The sequence below is a fragment of the Arachis ipaensis genome, chromosome B6, assembly GCF_059453495.1.
Source record: "Arachis ipaensis isolate K30076 ecotype BB chromosome B6, ASM5945349v1, whole genome shotgun sequence".
Lineage (NCBI taxonomy): Eukaryota > Viridiplantae > Streptophyta > Magnoliopsida > Fabales > Fabaceae > Arachis > Arachis ipaensis.
In genome coordinates, this window is record NC_142441.1 from 64,218,685 (window position 1) to 64,225,293 (window position 6,609).

At 37.1% G+C, this 6,609-nt stretch overlaps 1 non-coding gene across 1 annotated transcript; it reads right to left on the reverse strand.

The window, feature by feature from the left end:
- Positions 1–3,555: 3,555 nt before the first annotated feature.
- LOC148556225 (small nucleolar RNA R71) lies at positions 3,556–3,663 on the reverse strand. Its single transcript, XR_015886531.1, has one exon. It is a non-coding gene; the product is annotated as a small nucleolar RNA R71 (small nucleolar RNA).
- Between the last annotated feature and the right edge of the window lie 2,946 nt (positions 3,664–6,609).

The following is a 6,609-nucleotide window of genomic DNA, read 5'->3' on the forward strand; positions in this document are numbered from 1 at the left end:
TTTCTGTAAACCCTAATAACTAGCCTGATATAAATAGGATCTTTTACTATTGTATTAGACATCTTTGATCAGTTTTATGCTATCTTAGACCTTTATGAGGGCTGGCCACTCGGCCATGCCTGGACCTTGTTCTTATGTATTTTCAACGGTAGAGTTTCTACACACCATAGATTAAGGTGTGGAGCTCTGCTGTTCCTCATGAATTAATACAAAGTAATATTATTTTTCTATTCAATTCAAGCTTATTACGATTCTAAGATATTCATTCGCACTTCAATATGAATGTGATGATCGTGACAGTCATCATCATTCCCAACCTATGAACGTGTGCCTGACAACCACTTCCGTTCTACCTTAGATTGAATGAATATCTCTGGGATTACTTAATCAGAGTCTTCGTGGTATAAGTTAGAATCCATGGACGGCCATTCTTGAGATCCGGAAAGTCTAAACCTTGTCTGTGGTATTCCGAGTAGGATCTGGGAAGGGATGGCTACGACAAGCTTCAAACTCGCGAGTGCTGGATGTAGTGACAGACGCAAAAGGATCAATGGATCCTATTCCAGTATGATCGAGAACCGACAGATGATTAGCCATGCAGTGACAGCGCATTGGACCATTTTCACTGAGAGGATAGGATGTAGCCATTGACAACGGTGATGCCTAACATACAGCTTGCCATAGAAAAGAGTATGAATGATTGGATGAAGACAATAGGAAAGCAGAGGTTCAGGAGGAACAAGCATCTTCATACGCTTATCTGAAACTCTCACTAATGAATTACATAAGTACCTCTATCTTTAATTTATGTTTTATTTATATTTTTATTATCAAATATTTATAACCATATGAATCTGCCTGACTGAGATTTGCAAGATGACCATAGCTTGCTTCAAGCCGACAATCTTCGTGGGATCGACCCTTACTCACGTAAGGTTTATTACTTGGATGACCCAGTGCACTTGCTGGTTAGTTGTGCGAAGTTATGACAAAGAACTAAGATTATGAACGTGCGTATTAAGTTTTTAGCGCCGTTACCAAGGAATGAACCGTCACGATTTCTGCACACCAATTTTTTGGCTCCGTTGCTGGGGATTGTTCGAGTTTGGACAACTGATAGTTCATCTTGTTGCTCAGATTAGGTAATTTTATTTTAATTTTAAGCTTTTTGTTTTTGTTAATTTTATTTTTGAAAAATTAAACAAAAAAAATTTTAATAAATATTATCAAAAAATTTTATTCTATGTTCTTCAGAATTTTTAAGAATGAATTCTAGAGTTTCATGAAGCATGTTGAAGCCTGGCTGGCTGTAAAGCCATGTCTAATTCATTTGGACTGGGGCTTCCACTTATCAACATAGAATGAAGTTGGATGAAGTATCAGCTTTTGTATGTCTGATTTGTATCTGCTAAAGCTTGGCTGGCCATTGGCCATGTCTAGTGTTTTAGACCGGAGCTTTCAATGAAAGCTTGGCTGACTACTAAGGCATGTCTAATTCCTGGACTGAAGCTTTAGACTAATATTGCAAGATTCCTGGAATTCCTATTAAAAATTTTGAAATCCTTATTTTTCTTTTTCCAATTAATTTTCAAATAAATTACCAAAAAAAAATTTAATAAAAGCATAAAACCAAAAATAATTTTGTGTTTCTTGTTTGAGTCTTGTGTCAATTTTTAAGTTTGGTGTCAATTGCATATTTTTATAATTTTCTTGCATTTTTCGAAAATTCATCATGCATTCTTCATGATCTTCAAGTTGTTCTTGATGAATCCTCTTATTTGATCTTCATGTTTTCTTGTTTTGCATCTTTTCTTGTTTTCCATATGCAATTTTAATTTGTTAGTGTCTAATTATTAAAAATTTCTAAGTTTGGTGTCTTGCATATTTTTCTTTTCTTAAAAATTTTCAAAAATAAGTTCTTGGTGTTCATCTTGACATTCAAAGTGTTCTTGGTGTTCATCTTGACATTCATAGTGTTCTTGCATGCATTGTGTGTTTTGATTCATAATTTTTATGTCTTGTGTCTTTTTTGTGTTTTTCTCTTTCTTCATTAAAAATTCAAAAATCAAAAAATATCTTTCCCTTATTTCACTCATAATTTTCAAAAATTTGAGTTGAATTTTTCAAAACTTTTTAAAATTTAGTTGTTTCTTATGAGTCAAATCAAATTTTCAATTTAAAAATTCTATCTTTTTTCAAATCTTTTTCAAAAATCAAATCTTTTTCATTTTTCTTTTATGATTTTCGAAGATTTCAAATGGAATTTTCAAAATCTTTTTCTTATTTTTATTTCATATTTTCGAAATTAATGCTAACAATTAATGTGATTGATTCAAAATTTTTAAGTTTGTTACTTGCCTAGTAAGAAATGTGCAATCTTTAAACTCTAGAATAATACCTTTTTAGTTTCTTGTTAGTCAAGTAATCAACTTTGATTTCAAAAATCAAATCTTTTTAAATTTCTTTTTCAAATCTTTTTCAAAATAAATGTCAATCACATCTTTTTCAAAATCTTTTCCAACTTCTTTTCTAACTTCTTATCTTTTCAAAAATTGATTTTCAAATCTTTTTCAATTAACTACTTAACTTTTTGTTTGATTCTTATCTTTTTCAAAACTACCTAACTAACTCTCTCTCTCTAATTTTCGAAAATCCCTTCCCTCTTTCTCAAAATTCCTTTTTAAATAAACTAATTGTTTTTAATTTAATGTAATTTGATTCAATTTTCCTTTCTTAATTTTCGAACTTTAATTTTTATTTTTTATTTTAAATTCATTTTAAAAACAAAAATACTTTTATTTTAATTTATTTAAATTTCAAATTTCTCTTCTCCTCATCTCTTTCTAATTATTTATTCATCTACTAACACCCCTCTTTCACCCAAGAATTCGAACTCATTCCTCTCCCTTGTGTTTGGATTCTTATCTTTTCCTTCCTCCATTATTCTCTTCTTATACTTACATAAGGAATCTCTATACTGTGACATAGAGGATTCTTCTTCTTTTCTGTTTTCTTCTTTTTCATATGAGCAGGAACAAGGATAAGAACATTCTTGTTGAAGCTGACCTTGAACCTGAAAGGACTCTGAAGAGGAAGCTAAGGAAAGCTAAAGCACAACTCTGTGGAGAAAATCTGACAGAAATTTTTGAAAAAGAAGGAGACATGGCCGAAAATAATAACAATGCAAGGAAGATGCTTGGTGACTTTACTACACCTAATTCCAATTTACATGGAAGAAGCATCTCAATCCCTGCCATTGGAGCAAAAAATTTTGAGCTGAAACCTCAATTAGTTTCTCTGATGCAACAGAATTGCAAGTTTTATGGACTTCCATCCGAAGATCCCTTTCAGTTCTTAACTGAATTCTTACAGATCTGTGATACTGTTAAGACCAATGGGGTTGATCCCGAGGTCTACAGGCTTATGCTTTTCCCATTTGCTGTAAGAGACAGAGCTAGAATATGGTTGGACTCTCAACCTAAAGACAGCCTGAACTCTTGGGATAAGTTGGTCACGGCTTTCATAGCCAAGTTCTTTCCTCCTCAAAAGCTTAGCAAGCTTAGAGTGGATGTTCAAACCTTCAGACAGAAGGAAGGTGAATCCCTCTATGAAGCTTGGGAGAGATACAAGGAACTGACCAAAAAGTGTCCTTCTGACATGCTTTCAGAATGGACCATCCTGGATATATTATATGATGGTCTGTCTGAATTATCAAAGATGTCATTGGACCATTCTGCAGGTGGATCCATTCACCTAAAGAAAATGCCTGCAGAAACTCAAGAGCTCATTGACATGGTTGCAAATAACCAGTTCATGTACACTTCTGAAAGGAATCCTGTGAGTAATGGGACGCCTCAGAGGAAGAGAGTTCTTGAAATTGATACTCTGAATGCCATACTGGCTCAGAATAAAATATTGACTCAGCAAGTCAATATGATCTCTCAGAGTCTGAATGGATTGAAGGAATTATCCAATAGTACTAAAGAGGCATCTTCTGAATAAGAAGCTTATGATCCTGAGAACCCTGCAATAGCAGAGGTGAATTACATGGGTGAACCCTATAGAAACACCTATAATCCCTCATGGAAAAATCATCCAAATTTCTCATGGAAGGATCAACAAAAGCCTCAACAAGGCTTTAATAATGGTGGAAGAAACAGGTTTAGCAATAGCAAGCCTTTTCCATCATCCACTCAGCAACAGACAGAGAATTTGGAGCAGAATCCATCTAGCTTAGCAAATATAGTCTCTGATCTATCTAAGGTCACTGTATGTTTCATGAATGAAACAAGGTCCTCCATTAGAAATTTGAAGGAACAAGTGGGCCAGCTGAGTAAAAGAGTCACTGAAACTCCTCCTAGTACTCTCCCAAGCAATACAGAAGAAAATCCAAAGAGAGAGTGCAAGGCCATTGATTTAACCATCATGGCCGAACCCACAAGGGAGGAGGAGGACGTGAATCCTAGTGAGGAAGACCTCCTGGGATGTCCAGTGACCAATAAAGAGTTTCCCTTTGAGGAACCAAAGGAATCTGAGGCTCAATTAGAGACCATAGAGATTCCATTGAACCTCCTTATGCCCTTCATGAGCTCTGATGAGTATTCATCCTCTGAAGAGGATGAAGAAATTACTGAAGAGCAAGTTGCTAAGTACCTTGGTGCAATCATGAAGCTGAATGCCAAATTATTTGGTAATGAGACTTGGGAAGATGAACCTCCCTTGCTCACCAATGAACTGAATGCATTGGATAGGCAGAAATTAACTCAAAAGAAATAGGATCCTGGCAAATTCTTAATACCCTGTACCATAGGCACCATGACCTTTGAGAAGGCTCTGTGTGACCTGGGGTCAGGAATAAACTTAATGCCACTCCTTATAATGGAGAAACTTGGGATCTTTGAGATGCAAGCTGCCAGAATCTCATTAGAGATGGCAGACAACTCAAGAAAATAGGCTTATGGACAAGTAGAGGAAGTGTTAGTAAAGGTTGAAGGCCTTTACATCCTTGCTGATTTCAGAATCCTAGACACTGGGAAGGAAGAGGATGAATCCATCATCCTTAGAAGACCCTTCCTAGCCACAGCAAGAGCTGTGATTGATGTGGACAGAGGAGAACTAGTCCTTCAACTGAATGAGGACAACCTTGTGTTTAAAACTCAAGGATCTCCTTCTGTAACCATGGAAAGGAAGCATGAAAAGCTTCTCTCACTGCAGAGTCAACCAAAGCCCCCACAGTCAAACTCTAAGTTTGGTGTTGGGAGGCCACAACCAAACTCTAAGTTTGGTGTTGGGAGGTCCCAACAATGCTCTGAACATCTGTGAGGCTCCATGAGAGCTCACTGTCAAGCTATTGACGTTAAACAAGCGCTTATTGGGAGGCAACCTAATGTTATTTAATTATATCTATTTTATTTTCCTTGTGTTATTTCGTGTTTTATTAGGTTGATGATCATGTGGAGTCACAAAAACTACTGAAAAATCAAAAATAGAATGAAAAATAGCATTAAAAACAGCACACCCTGGAGGAGAGCAGTCTGGCGTTTAAACGCTAGAAACAAGCATCTGTCTGGCGTTTAACGCCAGAAACAAGCATCTGCCTGGTGTTAAACGCCAGAAACAGGCTACATTTGGGCGTTTAACGCCAAAAACAAGCAGCAATCTGGCATTAAACGCCAAGATTGCACAGCAAGGGCGTTTTACACGCCTAATTGGAGCAGGGATGTTAAGTCCTTGACCCCAATTGATCTGTGGACCCCACATGATCTGTGGACCCCACAGGATCCCCAAATACCCTTCACCAATCACCTCAATCACTCTTTTCCATCACCTCTTCACCACTTACATCCATTCTCTCTTCCCCATAAACTCCACCTACCTCCAAAATTCAAACTCTTTTCCCTCCTAAACCCAACCCTAATGGCCGAACCCTAAATCCCATCCCACCCCTATATAAACCCCTCTTTCCTTCTTCATTTTCACGCAACACAACCCTCTCTTCTTACCCTTGGCCGAATACACCTTCTCCCTCCATCTCCTCCATTCTTTTTCTTCTTTTCCTTCTTTCTTTCTTCTTTTGCTCGGGGACGAGCAAATATTTTAAGTTTGGTGTGGTAAAAGCATAGCTTTTTGTTTTTCCATAACCATTTATGGCACCTAAGGCCAGAGAAACCTCTAGAAAGAGGAAAGGGAAGGCAATTGCTTCCACCTCTGAGTCATGGGAGATGGAGAGATTCATCTCAAAGGTCCATCAAGACCACTTCTATGAAGTTGTGGCTAAGAAGAAAGTGATCCCTGAGGTTCCTTTCAAGCTCAAAAAGAATGAGTATCCGGAGATCTGACATGAGATCCGAAGAAGAGGTTGGGAAGTTCTCACCAACCCCATTCAACAAGTCGGAATCTTAATGGTCCAAGAGTTCTATGCAAACACATGGATCACTAGGAACCATGATCAAAGTGTGAACCCGAATCCAAAGCATTGTCTCACCATGGTTCGGGGGAAATACTTAGACTTCAGTCCGAAAAATGTAAGGCTAGCGTTCAACTTGCCAATGATGGAAAAGAACGCATGCCCCTACACAAGAAGGGTCAACTTTGATCAAAGGTTGGACC